Source organism: Triturus cristatus, chromosome 1_2 (genome assembly GCF_964204655.1).
Source record: "Triturus cristatus chromosome 1_2, aTriCri1.1, whole genome shotgun sequence".
Taxonomy (NCBI): Eukaryota; Metazoa; Chordata; class Amphibia; order Caudata; family Salamandridae; genus Triturus; species Triturus cristatus.
The window spans coordinates 128,036,989-128,057,273 of NC_140580.1; the positions used below are offsets into that span (position 1 = coordinate 128,036,989).

General features: G+C 48.7%; 1 pseudogene across 1 annotated transcript in view; it reads right to left on the minus strand.

Annotated features, from left to right (window-relative positions):
- Positions 1-204: 204 nt before the first annotated feature.
- The window catches only part of LOC146866943 (lysine-specific demethylase 5B-like), a 429,067-nt pseudogene continuing 408,986 nt past the window's right edge, over positions 205-20,285 (minus strand). The window contains exon 12 of the transcript XR_014966723.1: positions 205-869. The product of XR_014966723.1 is annotated as a lysine-specific demethylase 5B-like (transcript). The remainder of the gene's footprint in view (positions 870-20,285) is intronic.

The following is a 20,285-nucleotide window of genomic DNA, read 5'->3' on the forward strand; positions in this document are numbered from 1 at the left end:
ACATCAAATCAAAATGCATCAGTAGTCTGGCAAAAGTGTGTGTGTGGGGGGGGGGGGGTTACTGCAACAGCACCCACTTTCCTACATCTATCTGCCGGTCGGCCGCCATACAATTCCACGAGCTCAAGCACCACGCTGTTTGGCCTGAAACCAGACATACCGGTTATTGCTCAGATAAATAAAACTAGTCTACAAAAAAAACCAAAAAAAAGGGTAAAGGTGTGGTGTGGGAAGAAACAAAAAGGGTAACAGGTTTGTTTTTGAGGATGCTGTAAGGAGAGCAGCAATTCCAGGGAGGAATTAATAGAATTTGTGGACCTACTTTGTTCTTCCCTTTCCAGCACCAGAGACTTGAGAGGAGTGGCTTGGTGAATCCCATGCTGAGGTATGAGTGGTAACTCTGTACATTAAAAGGTGCATGTATCAAAGACTCCAAATCACTGAAAACCCTGGCTGGAGAAACAGCATAACAGACCCCGCCCTTACTGCCAACACCACCACAAACTGCTCGTAAGAAAAATATACAACATTGTCCAAAAAAGTCTGTATTTTGTAAAGAGTTCTGAAAAATGTTCCCGAGAGGGTAGAAATAGCACCAATTGCAGTCTTGCAGTAGAACCTAGTCCTGTGGCTGTTGCAAAGGGATAGAAGGAGGGGTGGGAGGTCAGGAGTGAGCAGGTAAGAGGGAAGGAAACAATTACTAAAGTCCTGAATGTTTTGCAAAATAAGTTCTATTTTCGATTCATAACATTGTTGGCTGTGCACCGAATGCAGACATAATCTTCCTTTTCTGCCATTTCCGAGGTAACTCCAACACAGACCTGATGAAACCATTGGTTGCAACTGCCGTCATACTGGACCCAATCTACCTAAAGTTAAAGAGAAAAACAAATAACCTGAGAATTATTGCAGAAATATTATTTTGACTGCTCTATTGGAAATTAGCAGCCATATCTGTCAACACGTTGTTTAATTTGAAGTACACAAAAGAATAAGTTACTTACCTTTGTTAACGGTCTATCTTATTGATACTCTAACCACATATTCCTTACCTTGTACATCTTCGCAGATGCTAGACAATCTTATAACTTTTGCAATAGCTCCTGCACGTTAACAGGTTGGGTCACAGACCTCTGCTGCGACTTCGCCCTGTCTCCAAACTGGACGACATGCAGCTGTATAAAGGAGCCACCGAAGCACACTGATGCCTGGTGAACCCAATAAACGGTGCCGAACCGGAGGGCAGCAATTCGCATCTGAACCCAAAGGCGGAAAAAAAAAATCTAACAATGGAGTCGATGCCCATGAGCACTATCACCCAAAGGAGTCACCACCTACCTTGTGACTAGAAAAGACTTCTTCGAACAAAAACAAAGTGCAAACATCCAGACCCAACTCTAGATGGCAGGCTATGTAAAGCATGTGATCTACAGCTCACATGCCTCGAACATTATCTTTCATTGGCAGTGCAAGCCAGCTAACTTGGGACCTGATTAGAACATAAAAGACCACCACATAACAGGAAAAAGTGGGTGGTTGGTGAGGAACCTGTGGTCAGTATTCACTGAAAAGAGTGTAATTGAAGGGTAGTACCCTTCTGATGGATACGTCTAACTACAGATGCCTCACATTCGGAGCCAATACAAAAGCAAAGCTCCCTGCGTGGAGAATTGTTCGGGGAGCAGACATTACACAAGGAAGTCTTGCAGGAGCAAGCTGGCAAAATGATCCTCTGCTTAGTTGTGCATTAATGTAGTTGTGCCTGGTGAAAGTATGGAAAGATACCCATGTGGCTGCCTGGCAAATATTTAAGACTAGAGGTCCCAAGCTTAAGCAGTTGAAGCTTCCTGATGTTGTTAGACCCCTCAGCTACCTTTGACACAGTCGACCAGTCCACCACCTTCCAAGGGATTCACTGGCAATCTCCTTCAATGGTTTTCCTCCGCTCTTTCTGCCCAGCATCAGTATGGTCACCAGGCCACCTCCAGGTCCCAAAATATGCCCATCACTTCCAGAGTCCCTCTGGGTTCCATATGGTCTCCAGTGATCTTCAACCTATATCTAGAGCACCCTGGGGTTCCACTTGCAGATGACAGCATCAAGGGTCACCAATATGCTGATGATACATAACTCCACATAAATGGTGCAATGTAAAAATGATGCCCCCCGTAAAATGTGAATGCAAAAGGATGGGCCCCAGAGTATCCCAAACCTCACAAATATCCATTGGCCTTGGGCAGAATGGGGCACCGTTGAAATGGTTGCGGGCCCCTGAATGATTGGAGGTCCCCACTGCAGTGCTTAGGCTGCAGGGGGCTGTGTCACGCCCCACTCTACTTGAAAGTCGCCTCTGCTTCAGACATCAAACACCTACAACACTGCCTCCACTTCATCCAGATCAGGATATCCAACACCTACCTAAAGCTCAACTAAGGGAGAATTTCAGTTATTTGCCAAAAACGACGAGTAATGAATAGTATAAATTTGGCTCACTAACCTGAACCTTGACAGTTTCGAACCCCAATTTTAATCGCATGCCAAGTCACTTGGATTCACCCTCGACATTGACATCACCCTCAAGAAACACACTGCAAAAACACACATGGCCGGGTAGCAGCTCACTTGTGTATGAAAATGAAACTATTTCTTCCAGACTTCAGAACTGCTGTTCAAACCTCATACCTTTGAATCTGGATGGTGGTTAACACCTACAGGAGCACCCCGTAATTGCATTTTACGCGCCCTGTCCTGCTAGAGCTTCACTGACTCCCCTGGTGGCACATGGTGTACCTGTGGCCAGAACACCATCAGACTGAAAACCAAGAAGTGCAAAAAACTAAAAAAAGACAGCAGGCTTTTTACATCTATATATCGAAGATCGGGACCAGCATCCCTGTATCCATCCTGACTACCTGAACACTGCATTAATTTAGGAACGAGCAGAAGATGCACCTCTTTAAACAACACTACATCACAATGAATAGACAATCGACAAACCAGCAACCTCTATCACTTGTTGACTTTATGTTCATATTGGACACTGTACAATGTTCAGCTGACTTTTGGCTAGGTTTGTGCTACAAAGAGTGCATGCATACATATATATATATTTGTTTAAGAGGTCAGCCTTCATCTCAGTGGGGAGCGGCAATTTAAGGACTTGTGCAGCACTCTGAAACACAACTGCAAAGTAGACACCATAAAGACTAATCCAGGGCAGAGTTCAGAGCGGTGTCTAAGCTACTGACATTCTGCAAATCAAGATATAGGCATCAATTTAACAAGATGGAAGCAAATGATCTCCCTTTTCATCATGCAGAACATGTTGGAGGCCTTGAATGATGGTTGATTTTGACCCCAAAATGTCCTCCATCCACTTCAACTACCATTATTGAGGCTATTAAACTACAATATATAGTTCATCACCTTTAGCAATAGTTTTGGTAATTGAATACCTCTACATCCGACAGGCTCAGATAGGCGCACAAGCACTTGGCACAGCTGTTAGCGGAGTAGGATGACTTCGACTGTAGTCAGTCAGCACCATAGGAGAGAGAGTGACCTGGAGGCCTCATTGGGTTAATGGCACACCAGAGGGAGGCGGAACGAACATTAACTGCAGCTTGGTGTGCTTGAAACAACGTGCTGCTGCAGAGTAGATTATGGCGCAGGAAGCATCTTCTACTAAGATGTTATAGGATGAGAGGTGGACAGAGGTTAGAGTTAGGTGTCACGACCACCAAATGCGCAATCTACTGCTGGAGTGGAAGCCTCTGGATGTCGAGGAGCTATGGTTGTGCTTCCTGTTTTTTGCCCCCTACTTGTCCTCATCTTTCGACTTTGCCCGAGACGTACCCAATAGCAGCTATTTTGACAGAGACCGACCCTGCTTCTTGTTGTGTCTTGCAAAACAGAGCTGTGCCTCACTGTCTCCGAGGGCCTTCGAGTGAGCAAAGGACATTTGCTGCATGAGTCATGTTTGGTGCCAACGCATCATAAGCGAATGTCTTGTATGTGTGCCACTATCATAGTTCCAACATGCGACATAGCTTGAAATAGGTAGTGTTCTAGGCAGACAACCCTCGCACACTGCCAAAGTCTTGTTGATGTAAACTGACATTGGTAGTTATAACAGCTTCACTTTATCAAATCTGTGCCCCACTGTAGGAGATTATTCTTTGGATACTGGGACAATCAGCAGCTACTGAGCAGTTCACATTAGTATATTCAGTCCAATCATTTACCACAGTAGTTTCATGGCCACAAAGCTACTAAAGCACTGAATTGGCTAACCAAATTACTCTTTAGGAACCTAAACTACCGGGGAACGGGGTCAATTACTTAAGGCTCGAAGAGTTGGAACCCGGATAAAAACTTAAAATATAGAATAACAGATTAAATTGGAAACCACAAATGAAATGCCCAGTTAGAGCAACTACTACCAACAAGACATATAGAAAAAGTTACTTGCCTTCCACAGCAATCTGGTGGATGATCTAGCTACCTGCAGGTTTCTCACTTCTAGAATATCTACAGGCACCAGACTGGATCCATAAAGATTTAATTGCTTTCCTATGCCAGTAGGTGGCGCTGGCTCCATCTCTGCACTGTAGGGTGTGCAAGTGTGATGTCACTGAACCATATAGCACCAAACTGGCACACCGGTGTCACTTCCTTAGCCATTTATTGTATGCACTTAGAGGCAAAGACAAGTGCAGCGCAACAAAAAAAACTTCTACCAGCAGATTCCTCACCTCTTGAATAGATTAAAGAGCAGTGTGAGAAAGTGCCATCTTTCTTGCATGGTATGCCCCCACTTTTTGCTGAATGTACTTTGACTGAGTGTGCCCTGGACTCCTGCCAATCAGGTGCCCAGGGCCTATGTTCCTCCCCTAAACACACAAAACCCAAATTGGCAAACCCTGGCCACATGTCAGCCCCTGGTAAATGGTACGCTAGGTACCCAGGGCCTTGTAACCAGGGAAGGCCTCTAAGGGCTGCAGCACTCATTGTGCCACCCTTAGAGGCGCTGTACCCTTACACACACACACTGCCCTTGCAGGCTGGGTGTCTGGGTGCAAGACAAAACAAAGAGTCGACATGGCACACATCCCTGTGTGCCATGCCCATCACCTACACTGCCATGGCATATATCAGCCACCCCTCTAGCTGGGTGCCCTATGCCAATGGTGTGGGCACAGGAGCAGGAGCCCTGTGCCCCTACAGTACCCAGGTCCATTCCTGGGCACTGTAAGTGCAGTGCTGCCATTTAAGAGTACATGGTGCTGAGAGCTTGTCAAACACGAACTCCACAGCACCATAATGGCAACACTGAAGACTGAGAAGTTTGGTATCAAACTTCTCAGCACATTAAACCCACACTGATGCCAGTGTGGGATTTAATGTACCAAGCACCCCAGAGGGCATCTTAGAGATGCCCCCTAAAACCTAACCTACAATCCACGTCTGTTCTGAGGCTGCCACACAGCAGACATGTTGCTGGACCCCTGGGTGGGAGAGTCCCTGCTCTCCTGGGCCTGCAACAATGCACATCCTGGTCGAGGTGCTAAATCTCCTCCCCCAGGATGGGCAGGGGGAAGCTTCAAAGGCATGCTGCCTCTGTGAGCTTCCACAGGCCACTGCAACCCCCCACTCTGGCGGGAACCTTGGCCTAAAACCCCAAATAAGGACAGGGGATGTGCCAGCCTGCCAACCCCACCCATCAGGTGGGGGAGGCGAGGTGAAGCACATCTCCGGGCTCTCACCATCTTGAAGATGGGAAGCCCTACCCTATCAGGACTAGGCTACTGCCCCCCTCCCACAGGAGAGAGGCAGGATAGGGGGTGTACCCACCCCAGGACAGGGACCCATTGGCCCCTGCCCTTCACCTACCTGTAACGCCCCTAAATCCAGTATTTAGGGGCACCCTGAACCTTCCTTCCCTAGATTCCAGATTCAAAAATCCGAAGAAGAGCTAGAAGAAAGAAGACCTACCCAGCAGCTGCTAAGAAGAGGAAGACACAAACTGCTTTGGCCCCAGCCCCACCGGCCTGTCGACCCTCGAACCTGCTCCTGCTCCAAGCCGGCATCTCTTGTGGCCAGCAACCTCACAAACCCCGGAGTACCTGCCTACCTTTTGACTCTAAGTCCCTGGGACTCCCATGAGTAGAGGCTCTACTCAAAATCTACTTCCAATCCCTGGCAGCAGCCCGGAACAGCAAACCCATCACACTCTGCACCAGCCAAGCCTGGCCTGTGCCGGAGTGAACAAAGACCACGAGGACGACCCCACGGCGACTGTGACTGTGACTGCGAGTCCGGCACCCAAGGACCTCCCTCGACACTCCTGAAGAAGCCTGCAGCCTCAGAACAAAGTGCCCCCCCAACCGCGATCAACAGAGGGTAAGATTTCCCGACACCAAAAGGCACCCCTGCACGAGGCGTCCCGCGGCCAAATGTGCCCAATCCCAGGGTATCCAACCTAACCTCCAACTACCCAACTTACCTCTCGAAGTGGTGGTGGCACCTGAAGAATCCTCGTCCACGAGCTTGCAGTCTTTTTCTAAACCGGAGATTTCCCATTGAAATCAATTGAGCGCCCGAAGGCTCAAAAGCACCCTGCACCCAGCCGCCCGAGTGGCCCTGGCAGTGCAACCTCTACACTTATCTACTTCCCCACTTGCCCTGAGTAAGTGACCAGGAGCCCAGCTCCCACAGCCGCGTGGCCTGCTAGTCAGCAGCCACCAACCAAGGCCCCCCCATCCCTCATAGGATAACATTGGGCCTAACTCTCTCTGCACCCGGCCGCCCTAGTGCCGCTGGAAGTGAACGAACTGTACCTACCTGACCCTGGGGGACCCCGGAGTCTATGCCCAAAACCTCAACTCTGCCAGTCGAGTACTTACCTTTAAACCAATAACTCAATGTTCTTCATAGGGTAACATTGACTGGCTTTTTCCTGAAATTTCTTCTAAGTGTCGACTTTTCAAAACTAAAAATATTCACCAAAAATCAGCCGAGTAACGAAAACGAAAATACTTACCTGCTCTTAGGTGAGCTCCCAGTGCTGGATCTTGGTGCCCAGCACTGACTCTGAAAACTACTTACAACTGTACTTACCAGTAACCCAATTTTCTTCCATAGGAAATCATTGACTATTTTTCTGTGAAATTTCTTCTAAGAGTCAATTTCTGCAATATTTAAATATTCTTAAAAAATCGTATAATATCTGAAAACGTAATTACTTTTGGATAAAGGTCCCAGTACTGAGTCTAGGCACCCAGTACTGGATTACAAAAGTAACGAGAACATACTATACCTGTAACTTGAATTTTCTGCCATAGGGAATCATTGACTGTTTTCTATGAAATATTTTCTGTCAACTTTTAAAATAGCAAAATATTGTCTAAAAATCATCACAGGAATTAAGTCGACTTTTCTCACTTGGTTCCAAGTACTGACCCGGGACTGAATCTAAGATCCAGTCCTGGAATTCCAAAAGTAATCCTAAAACTAATCTGTAGCAAATAACATGAAATTTCCATTGAACTCAATGCATTATTGTGTTTAAAATAGTGTTGCCTATTGCAACCACTTGTAACTGTTTACACAAGTAAATTGCATATTGCAAAAGTATTTATATAAAGCATCTCATTCTGAGAAAGTATATTTTAAATCCAATTGTTGGTTCTAAAATAAAACAAGCATATATTTTTTATATATAAACCATTGGCCTAGAGTTCAGTTCTTGAGTGTGAAAGACCATTTGCTGACTGAGTGTGTACAACAAATGCTTTACACTATCCTCTGATACTGCCTTACTGCTCGACCAAGCTACCACTTTAGAAAGTAAGGTTATATCTAACTTTAGCCTCTGGGGACTGTGGACTCTGTACACCCTGTACCTATTTGGGAACAGTATATACAGAGCCACTTTCTCACAAGCAGTACCCCCTTACATGAGGTGGGTAGGACAGAGTGGTCAGGGAAGAGAATCCTGAAGCATAGCTAATGCCAAATGGCCATGCCTCCTTGCTTCAGAGTCCATGTGATAACAGTTGGCGAAAGTTGCGATGTAAATACTGCGTTGTAAAAGCATGCGTTGTAACGTCATATATTCTGGAGGGACGCCAATGTCATAACACGGCAAAATCAGCGACTGGGATTCCTCTGGCATGTGCAGAGGGGAAAGACTTCCCTCTGGTAGAATGAGCCCAGATTCCAATGGGTGGCTGTAGGAAGCTGGCTCTGTATATACTATACCAAAGTGAGGTATAGTTTGCGCACAGTCCAGTGGACCCCCAAAAGTAGGCAGAGGTAAAGTTAGATAGAACCTTACTCTCGATTTGTGGTAGTGTGGTCGAGCAGTAAGGCAGTATCAGAGGACAGTGTTAAGAATTTGTTGTACACAGTCAGCAAATAAATTCACACACTCAAATACTGAACTTCAGACCAATTTTCTTTGTATTGAATATGCTACTTACCAGTATGCATCTGTTCTTGGCATGTAGGGCTGCTGACATTCATATCTGTGCATAGATAGCCGCCTAGTGTTGGGTCCGGATGATTGCACATTGTTGTCCTGGAAGAGTCTTCGAAGTATCACGACATAGGTGGCTCCTCCCCTGGACTACAGTGCACATGGGCATCCTCTCCATCCTCAGATTGTTTTTCGCCATTGTGGCAGTGATGGAGTAGATACCGTAAGTGATGACCATGCTATACAGTAATTCTGAGTGCTGCAGCCGCTACAGGCGCCGAGGAGGAGGGTGGGCGATATGAATGTCAGCAGCCCTACATGCCAAGAACAGATGCATACTGGTAAGTAGCATATTCAGTTCGAGGCATGTGGGCTGCTGAATTCATATCTGTGCATAGATTATATAGCAGTCCCTCTATTAGCGGCGGCTGCCCGTGCCAGCTGCAGCAGTCTGAAAAAGGGTCTTGAGAATAGCCTGTCCTACAGCTGCCTGCTGTTTTGATTGTACATCTACACAGTAGTGTTTTGTAAATGTATGTATAGTGGACCATGTGGCTGCTCTACATATTTCCTCTAAAGGAATATTCCCTAGGAAAGCCATGGACGCCCCTAACTTTCGTGTTGAGTGGGCGCTGGGAGGAATCGTTAATGTGCGTTTAGCTTTTTCATAGCAAATTTGAATACATTTAACGATCCATCTGGCTATCCCTGCTTTGGAAATGGCATTGCCCTTGTGTTGTGGAGAAAAGGCAACGAACAGTTGTTTTGTTTTCCTAAAATCCTGTGTTCTGTCTATATAGTACATGAGGGCCCTCTTTACATCTAGTGTATGGAGCATTCTCTCCGCGACATTTTCTGGATTTGGAAAGAAAACAGGCAGTTCAATAGTTTGATTCATGTGGAACTGCGATATCACTTTAGGCATGAAAGTGGGGTTAGTACGTAGTACAACTCTGTTTGCGTGAACCTGTATGAATGGCTCTTGAATGGTTAGTGCCTGGAGTTCACTAACTCTTCTCAACGAAGTGATTGCCACTAAGAAGGCTACTTTCCAGGTGAGGAATTGAATCTCACATGAATGTAGAGGTTCAAAAGGTGGACCCATCAATCTGGTGAGGACTGCATTCAGGTTCCACACCGGTGCCGGTGGGTGAGTTGGAGGAATCACTCTTTTGAGTCCCTCTAAGAAGGCTTTGATGGCAGGCACCTTGAATAAAGAGAGGTGCTGCCTGTTCTGAAGGTAGGCCGCTATTGCAGTTAGATGTATACGGATGGAGTTGTATGCCAGATTGCATCGGTATAAGTGTAACAGGTAACAGATGATGTTCTGAATGGATGCACCCAGCGGATTAATGTCATTGTTTTTACAGTAAATGACAAACCTTTTCCATTTAGCCGCATAGCAAGCTCTGGTCGTGGGTCTCCTGGCCTCCTTGATGATATTCATACATTCTGGAGGCAGGTTCAGGTAGCCAAACTCTAAGACTTCAGGAGCCAGATCGCACGGTTCAGCTGTTGCGGATCTGGCTGCTGAATTTCGCCATGGTTCTGTGTTAAAAGTTTGGGTGTTAGCCGCAGTCTTTGAGGCGGCACCACGGACAGTTCTAGTAACGTGGTGTACCATGGCTGGCGTGCCCACATTGGAGCAACCAGGATAAGTGTCATTGAGTGTTGCCGTATTTTGCGTGCCACTAGCGGTATTAATGGCGCTGGGGGAAAAGCGTACGCAAATCTGCCTGACCAGTTCATCCATAAGGCATTGCCCTGCGACTGTGGATGCGGAAACCTGGCGGCAAAGCTTTGGCATTTTGCGTTTTCCCTTGTGGCGAATAGGTCTATCTCTGGATGACCCCACTGCTGGAAGTACGGTTGGAGTACTGATGGATGTAGCTCCCATTCGTGCATTTGGTGGCTGTGTCTGCTGAGCAGATCCGCCATCTGGTTGTCCTTGCCCGGGAGGTGTTCCGCCATGAGGAACATGTTCCTCTGAATGGCCCACTTCCACATGCTCTGAGCCAGATGAGACAACTGTGGAGAGTGTGTTCCTCCCTGCTTCTGTATGTAGTACATGGCAGTCATGTTGTCCGTCCGGATCAACACGACTTTGTTGCACAAGTGTACTTTGAATGCCTTCATTGCCAGGAAGATAGCCATCAGTTCCAGAAGGTTGATGTGCATCTTCTGTTGCTGTGTCGTCCATAGTCCCTGCACTGTGTAATTGAGTACATGAGCTCCCCATCCCTGGAGAGACGCGTCCGCCGTCAGTATTATTTGTGGAACAGGCTATTGGAATGGTCGGCCCTTGCAAAGGTTGTGTGGATTCCACCAATGCAGAGAGTTGTATGCCCGACCGCTCACCAACACTAGGTCTTTCAACTGTCCTTGAGTCTGATTCCATTGACGTGCCACGTGTGAGAAGTTGGCCTGATGTATGATGTCACTAGTTCTAGTGTACACCTTATATCAGTCCAAACAACCCTTATGGTGATTGGTTGTAAAGTCAACCTTATAGACCAGCTATCCTAGTGGTAGCATGGACAAGAGCAGTCTTAGGCTAAACTCTGAATGGCATGTGAAGCCAGCTGTGATACCATATATAATCCCTTGAATACCAAATGAAAGGACACCACAACAGATATATATATAAAATAAAGTGTATTTATTCTAGTCAAACCCCCAGCACTCTTTAAGAGATTAGAGGTAAGTACAACACAGTCTTATTTATGCATACATTAAGTCACACAGGTAAGTAATACAGTTAGGCCCTAGGGGCCACGCAAACCATATACTAAGAAAGTGGTATAAGGACCACTGTTTAGGAGATAGGATAGGCCTAGGCCTAGGGAATCGCTGGGGCTACCCTACACTAGCAACAGTTAGGAAGTGGGAGGCCCACGGGATTCAGGTGCAGAGTGGAAACACTCACGCGTAATGCGTAAAAGTCGATAGAATCACTAGCAGTTAGAAATAAGCAGTTTTAGGACACTTCTGGTATAGCTAGAAAGTCGAGACTCGGAAACTAGACCCTAGGATAGTCAATACCCTTGTGAGCACCGAAGTACCCAAGTTACCTAGCCCACGGGCTGCGGGTGCATAGGTGTGAACTTGCTTCGGGTTTCGTCGTGGACTTCTATGGATGCCTGAAGGAAAGTTGCTGACAGGCAGTCAGTGAAGAGTGTCCGGTGGATCCCAAGGCTGGGATCAAGAAGAGAGGAGACCTGCAAGCAGAAGGGACAGAGTCAAGGTCACTAGCCAGTGACCACGTGGAACCAGGAAGGAACCAGGCGATGTCGTGAAGATTGCAGGTGAAGGTGAAGCTTGTCGCTGCAGCCACGGGGACCAGGAGACGTCGAGGACGACCAGGACCAGGAGGCGAGCTGTCCCACGAAGGCTCTTGCTGTCGGCGGTGTCGAAGTTGAAATAGGACTCACCAAGCCTTGGCAAGCGGAACCCACGAAGAACGGAGGACTTGCTTCTGGTGCAGACCAGGAAGGTCTGGGGTGCTTCTCTTTTGCAAGGAAGCGAGAGCCAGTCTGGAGGAGCCAAACCAGCGGTGAAGATTTCAGGATGCGTCGTCACAAAGGCCACTAGCCAACGGGCAAGCAACCGGACAGACGCGGCAAGCAGGAAAATGCAGAAGGGCCCCACGCAGGACTCGTGGAGTGTGGGGGGCTGATCTTCGGTGCAGATGGTGCTTGGGGTTGGGGCTTCTCAATCCCCGGTGCACAACTTCGAGGATGCCTCAGAAGCTGCGCTGGAAGATACTAGCCACGTTTCCCAGGTAGCCGGTCCCACGTCTCTCGTCGCCTCCACGGATCTCAGCTCGGCTGTGGATGTGGATCAGGGTCGGAGAAGTCTGGAAGTCAAGGCTCTGGTCGGGCTCTGCAGTCGGTCCCTCGTAGAACTTCAGCAAAGCAAAGGGTAGTCTCTTGATGGTGCCTGTTTGCACAGGGTAGCCACTCCTTGGCCACAAGGGAGATTCTTCAGTCTTCTTCTTTCGTCGAATGTCGAAGGTCCAGAGTTTCTGTTCAAGTTGCAGGTTCAGGATAATCTAATCTCCTGGGGCCCAGCTACCACTCTTATACTAATCAGGGGGTCTGGGTTACCTGCTAGGTCACGCCTGATGGGTGGGACCTGGGAGGGGGGTGGTTACACCCCCTTCCCTTTGTCCAGTTTCGCGCCAGGACTGGGGCTGGAGTGCCCCAGCACCGGTTTGAACTGGACTATGCACGGGACACCTTGTGTGCCCCAGGCATGTCTCATTCTTTTCATCCCTCCCTGCCCCAATACACTAAGGCCTGTCTGGGGTGGTGCTCGCACCTCCCAAGGCAGGAAACCTATTGTCCAAGCCTCCCTTGCCGGGATCACTCCCAGCAGCAGGAGGTCAGACTCGTGTCTGTGGCAGCAGCATCCATTTTGTGATGCTGGGGCTCTGGTTAACTTTAACTGGGTAAGTAGGTTACAACATGTCTTCTCCCTCTAGAAGGGAGGGATAATATCCTCATCCCCAGAAATGGGATGGGGGTATTATTCCAAAGTGTTAGACACCTTACACGACATGTTTTGATAAAGCCAAACCATAGTTACCATAACCGTTTAAGATTATAAGGCACTTTAAGAGTATATGGTAGGCTATATCATAGAACAGCTATAAGGACATGGTTCCGAAAGCTGCAGACAGGCTCAGCTCATGCTAGAGCACCATCTCACATGTTACCAAGCACTCTGCCTCCAGGATTGTTAAGGCCTGCCATAGGAGTGGCTGATAGGTACACATGTGTCTATATGTATGTTAGGTATAGGATTACTACACCTAAGCAAGGAGTGATTACACAACCTTGCCCCAGCTGAGTGATCAGCCAGTTGTGTCAAAATGGAAGGCCAGGCCAGGGGTGGCATAATACATGCTGCAGCCCCTGGTAGGCCTAGGGTACACCTATGCCCTGGGTACCTAAGGTACACAGTACAGGGGCCAATAAGGTGATCCTATCCAAATGGGTTATGCACCTAAAGTACATAGTATCAATTTAGAGAGAGAACAGCAGGGCTGTGGGTCTGATCAGCAGGCCCACAGCCACATCTAAGTCGAAAACCAGTAAAGCAAAAGCAAAAAGTGGGGGTGAACATAGAAAGCAGACCCTACTCTCCTACACCAAGCACTCCTGAAGCGGGCGCATATGTAGTCTCGCGTGCGGGACTATGAAGATGCAGGAGGCCATTATGCCTATCAACTGCATGAACACTCGCGCTGGAAGGGAGTGTTGTGGTCTGAACTTTTGTATCAGCAGTTGCATGCTGTTGATTCTCGCTAAATTTGGCTGAGCTTTGGCAGCCAGAGTGTCTATAGTCGCGCCCAGGTACTGCCGTACGTGGGCGGGTTGGAGATGTGACTTTGGATAATTCAGTGAGAATCCCAGACGGTGAAGAAGGTGAATGGTGTGGGATATGTGGCTGGCACACTGCTGGGCTGACTTTGCCTGAACAAGCCAGTCGTCCAGGTAAGGGAAGACGTGAATGTGCTGTCTCCTTAAGTGTGCGGCCACTGTCGCTAGGCACTTGGTAAAGACTCTGGGTGCTGTTGTTACTCCGAAAGGGAGTACTTTGAACTGATAATGCTGATCCTGAAGAGTGAACCTGAGATATTTTTTGTGTGATGGGTGTATGGGTATGTGGAAATACGCATCCTTTAAATCTAGTGTTGCTAGGAAGTCTCCCTGCTGGAGGGTGAGCATATGAAAATGCTCTGACAGAATGTATTGGTTGAGGGGGCGGAGGTCTAGTATAGGTCGTAAAGACCCGTCCTTTTTTGGGATTAAGAAGTACAGAGTACACACCCCTGACCCCCGCTGTTCCATAGGCACGAGCTCTAAGGCTCCTTTTTGCAGCATACTTAGTACTTCTTGCTGCAATAATGTCAAGTGCTCTGAGGACATAGGACGGTGTCTTGGTGGTATGTTGGGGGGATTGGATGTTAATTCCAGACAATAACCGTACTGGACAATTTCTCTGACCCACCTGTCTGTGGTGATGGATCTCCAGACTGGCAGGAACTGTTGGAGTCTCCCCCCGACCGGTGTTATGTGGGCGGGGGGCAGCGACAAGACGTCACTGTTTGTTATTGGCGGAGGACCTGGTGTTGTTGTGTCCTCGTCCTCTGCCTTTGGTGCTGGATCCACGATATCCACCCCTATTGTTTTTATTATAGGTACTCTGGGTACCTCCTTTACTGTACTGCTGCTGGGACCCCTGACCTCTAGCTGCTCCTCTATTCCCGGGGCGACGAAAGGAGCCACTCCGAAACTGCTGCGACTGTAGAGCCCCCATAGATTTCGCAGTTTCAGTGTCCTTTTTAATCTTTTCCAGTGTAGTGTCAACCTCTGGGCCAAATAAAAAGTCTGGGTTGACTGGTTGATTCAAGATATTATTTTGAATCTCAGGTTTGAAGCCTGATATTCTCAGCCATGCGTGCTTCCTCAACATCACACTAGTGTTGATCGCCCTTGCTGCAGTGTCAGCTGCATCCAGTGCGCATTTGATGGACGCATTTGTAATGAGTTGTCCCTCTCTGATGAGGAGCTCCGCTCCATCTTTGTATTCATCTGGTAGGTGTTCTAGCAGTGTTTCTAGTGTATCGTAGTGTGACCTGTCGTATCGGGCCAGGAGTGCCTGAGTGTTGGCAATGCGCCAGATGTTTGCTGCTTGTGCTGCTACCCTTTTGCCTGATGTTTCTAGCACTTTGGACTCCTTGTCTGGAGGAGGAGCATCACCTGTAGTCTGCGAGTTAGCTCTCTTGCGAGCATTAGAAACTACCATGGAGTCCAACGGCAATTGACCCTTAATGTACATGGGGTCTCCGGGTGCAGGTTTGTATTTCTTCTCTATTCTGGGGTTCAATAACCGTGCCCTGGTGGTTTCCTTAAAGATGTCCTTAGCATGTTTAAGAACCCCTTTCAGCATTGGTAGAGTCTTGACCGTTCTTTCTGATGTGGAGAACGTGTCCACCAAGAAATCCTCCTCCACAGAGTCAGAATGGAGTTCCACTCCGTGATTGGCAGCTGCCCTTTCAATGAGGGCGTTAAAAGCAGCAGTATCTTCAGTGGGAGATGGTTTGATATTGTAAAGATGAGTGTCAGGAGCATCTTGTGGGTCACCTTGGTCAGTAGGGTCTCCCCATGCTTGATCTTGGTCTTGCTGTTGGTCATCAGGGTCATTATCCACAGGGTAAGTGGTATCATCCCCAATATAGCCCTCTCCTGCATTCTGTTCCGAGTGTGTAGGAGAAAAGGATGGTGGTTCCTGATGATAGGTGTGGAATGTTTCTACAAGCACTGGCGTCGAACCTGATGCCAGTTTCCTTTTTAGTGGAATCTTGTAGGAGTCCAAAGCCTTCTCTGGAACAATTCTCCGCTTGCGGAACAACAGCCTACCAGTGTCGGTGTCGATAAACTGGTCCCGCGAGTCCTCGACATGGGTTCTTTTCGTGGACACTGCTCGTGGTGGTTCGAGACTCCTCCTAAGTTCAAACATCTTCAGCGCCCCCGGTGGCGGCAATCCAAACTTGATCGGTGCCGGCGCCGAGTGAGCTTTGGCGACTTTGTGTGGTTCGGGACCCGTTCTTGGTTCGAGGGTTGCCCGTTCCCTGATGCGCTGTAGGGACACCTGTTGCAACGTGAATGCAGACGGTGCTTTGGAACCGATAGGCTCTTTGGAGACAGGCCTCGACGCGGTCTCCGGTTTCCTCCCAGCCTTCAGGTTTTCGATCCGAAGTTTGGGATCGATGCCTGGTTGATTCGATATTTTGGCAGTCGCCGCACTCTTCGGTGTCGACGTAGTCGGATCGACCACCGTGACCTTGGTGGTCGGTGCGCCAACCTTCGGTGCCATAGGCCGTTGCGTCTTCTCGGGACCGAGGGCCTTCTTCTGTGTCTCGGTGCCGAAGCCCTTTTTTGTCTTCTCGGTACCGAAGTCCTTCTTTCTTTGGTCGGCTCCGATGTCCCTTTTCTGTGTCGACGGATTGGAGGGCTTCGATGCCTTCGATCCGACTTGAACCAGTTGCACTTTCGGTTTCGATTTGACCGGTGCTGGTTTTGGTTTCGCTTTCACTGAATCGAATCCAGTCTTTTTTGATAGTGTTGGCTCTTTTGAAATGTTCGAAGCCGGGCCTTCAGGCGGGGCTGTAGAACGATCCGACTGATCTTGGGTAAGGCCCGCAGGCGATCCCTCGACCTGAGCCTTATCAAGACTGTGTCCTTCGGCCTCCGCATCGACGGATTGGCCTAGCTCCTCGCCCGAGCTATCTTCCTCGGCCCCAAGGGCCTCATCGTCGTCTCCTACCTTGTCGACGACGTCTTCGTCCTCGAAGATCACCTCATCAACGTCGTCAGATTGGGATTCATGCTCCGAAGCATGGCTCGAGTCTATCTCTTCGACACTCTCGACTTCCTCATCCTCGGTGCTGAATATGTTAACCGGGTTAGGCGCCGATTGTTTGGCCTCCAATCTAGCCGCCCGTCGATTCCGAAGTGTCTTCTTTGACCGGAACCGGGCGCAGGCCATACACCTGGACTCATCATGATCCGGAGATAAACATTTGTTACACACCGGATGGACATCGATGTGTGGATATTTCGCATGACATAAAGGACATCTCTTGAAGGGAGTCCTCGATTCCATCCTCGAACGTCGATCGATGTTTGGACCGAAACTAGGTCCAAGAAGTGTGAATAAATCCGAGAACAAGTCTAAATATTTGTCGATACCGAACACAAACAATACCGACGATACCTAAAGGCTTTTGGCCTTAAATAAAGTTTTCCTAACTTGAGCTAAGATAAGCACATCCGAACCCAATGGCGGAAAAAAACAATCTGAGGATGGAGAGGATGCCCATGCGCACTGTAGTCCAGTGGAGGAGCCACCTATCTCGTGATACTTCGAAGACTCTTCCAGGACAACAATTTGCAATCATCCGGACCCAACACTAGGCGGCGATCTATGCACAGATATGAATTCAGCAGCCCACATGCCTCGAACAAGAATATTCTTTTAGTTATTTTATTTTCTAGAACCAAACAAGCATGGCACAGGTACGCAATAAATACTTTACAATAGTAATGCAGTTTGTAAACAGTTTGCATTGCAATAGTAAATGTACTTTGATTTGACTTACAGTATTGTTTCAGAGAATTGCAATGATTTGTAAACACAGTACATAGACATGAATGGGATTTTCAGTAAAATACCAGGTAAGTTACTTTTTGGATTACATTTCTTACTCAGAGTAGTATGCCTGGATACTACTCTGGGACATTTCCTGCAAACAAGTAAGTAAAATCGTTTTTGTTAAAACAGTTTAATTTTAAGGAATTTCTTTAGGTTTTCAAACTCCACACTTGGAAACTTTTCCAAGAAAACAGTCAATGTTAGCCTATGGGTGAAAATAGTGTTATGGTTTTGAGGCAAGTATTTGGTAGTGGGAGTTGAGGTTCTGGAGGTAGACTCACGGGTCCCCCCGGGTCAGTGATGCACTCTCGTTACACCCTCAGCAGCACTAAGGCGGCAGAGTGTTGAGGCCCAATTTTATCCAATGGGGGATAGGGGGCCTCCGGTTGGTGGCTGCCGACGAGCAGGCCACTTGGCTGTGGGAGCAAAGCTCCTGGACTTTAGCTCAGGGCAAATGGGGAAAACAAGCCAGCACAAAAGGTGCACCCTCATCTGCGGTCAAGTGCCCTGTTGTTTTCAATGGGGATTTTTGTTTTTTAGCTGCATGGTCGGTCCAGGAAGACTTCTGAGAGGAACCAACAGCTGGGCAGGTAAGTTGGAGGGATCGGGGACATAGGTGTACCTCAGGTTCTTTTCTCCAGGGCGCAGGGCGGCTGGATGCAGGGGTGTCTTTTGAGGTCGGATTTCACCTTACAGGCCACTCGCGGTTGTGGGGGGTCTCCGTGTAGAGGCTGCAGGTGACGTCAGGAAGTCCTGGATTGGTCAACCCACGGTGGACTCGGACTCTGGAGTGCTGGAGGACCTCACTGGAACTAGTGGGCCACTCTAAATCGGGCCATAGGCAACGGGTGCAGTGGTAGTTCCAGGCGTCGGGTTTCTTTGTCCTCAGCAGACTCTGAGCCTGCTTTCAGAGTTTCTTTTGAACAGGGCTGCTGTTCACAGGAGATCCAGTCTTTGTTGAAGGCAGTCAGTCCTCCCAGGGGTTCTGGAGGTTGCTGGCTGCAGGTCAAGACAATTTTTGAGCGCAGGATTTCCGGAACCTGGCTGTTAGGGCTGGGGCCAAGTCAGTTGTTCTCTGCAGTCTCCTCTGCTGGGCGTCTTCTTTCGTCCTTTTTCTTCTTAGGTTGCGGAAATCTGCTTTCTTGGTTCAGGGCTGCCCCCTAAATATAGTATTTACGGGGCGTTTTAAGGGGTCTCTGGGTCAGTAGCCAATGGGCTACTGACCTTAGGGCGACTACACCCTTGGTGTGCTCACCCCACGTGGGGAGTGAGCACAATCCCTAATCCAGATTGGGGAGTGACTGCCGTCTGCAAGAGGGCAGGGGACTTCACCTCGCCACCCCCCACCTGAGGGGTGGAGTTGGCAGAGGTGGGCACACCTTCTGGGCTGGCTAGATTTTCCCGCCTGTCTTCCCGCCGAAAAGGAGGGGAGACAGGAAGGGGGCCTGCTCCTGATAGCAGGAGAGGCTGGGGGTCGCATTTCAAAGGCTGCCAGGCCTTTGAAACTCCCCTGCCGCAGATGGCTCTTCCTAGGGGAGGTGTGAACAACTCCGCCCAGGAAAGGCTTCGTTTCTGGGCTCAGGGAGCGAAGGCTCCCACCCTAGGGGTCCAGAAACATGTCTCGTGGTGGCAGGCTGGTGTGTACCAGTCAGGGAACCCACCAGAGGCTGGTCGTTTTTCAGAGGGCATCTCTAAGATGCCCTCGGTGTGCATTTTTCATTAAATCTCACACTCGCATCAGTGTGCCTTTAATGTGCTGAGAAGTTTGATACCAAACTTCCCAGTTTTCAATGTAGCGATTATGGTGCTGTGGAGTTCGTAATGACAAGCTCCCAGCACCATATACTCTTAATGGCAGCACTGCACTTAAAATGTCTAAGAATGGACTTAGACACTGTAGGGGTACAGGGCTCATGCACCTGTACCCTCACCACTGGCATAGGGCACCCAGCTAGAGGGGTGACTGATCTATGCCAGGGCAGTGGGTTGTAGGCATGGCACACAGGAATGTGTGCCATGTCGACTCTTCACTTTGTTCTGCACCAAAACATGCAGTCTGCAAAGGCAGTGTGTGTGTGTGAAGGTACAGGGCCTCTAAGGGTGGCACAATAAGTGCTGCAGCCCTTAGAGGTCTTCCCTGGTAACAGTGCCCTGGGTACCTGTGGTACCATTTACCAGGGGCTGACCTGTGGCCAGAGATGCCAATTGGGTTAGTTTTGAGGAAAGAACACAGGCCCTGGGAACCTGATTGTCAGGGACCCAGGGCACATCAAGTGAAAGTGCATCAGTAGTCTGTCAAAAAGTGGGGGGGTTACGGCAACAGAAGAACAAGTTACTTACCTTCGGTAACGATGTATCTGTAAGAAACATTAGTTAGTTAGATTCCTCACCTTAGAATATCCCCAGGCGTCAGGCTGGATCCGGAAAGATTTTTGTAGCAATACCCCTTGCGCGTCGCTAGGCGTCGTCTGCGGCTCCGCGTCCGTCGTTGGCGTCGTGCGCCGGAATGACGTCGGAGTACTTAGACGCCGCCCTCGCGCGCTGACGTCAGTTCTTGTACATAGTTTTCCGCGCCAGGGATGCT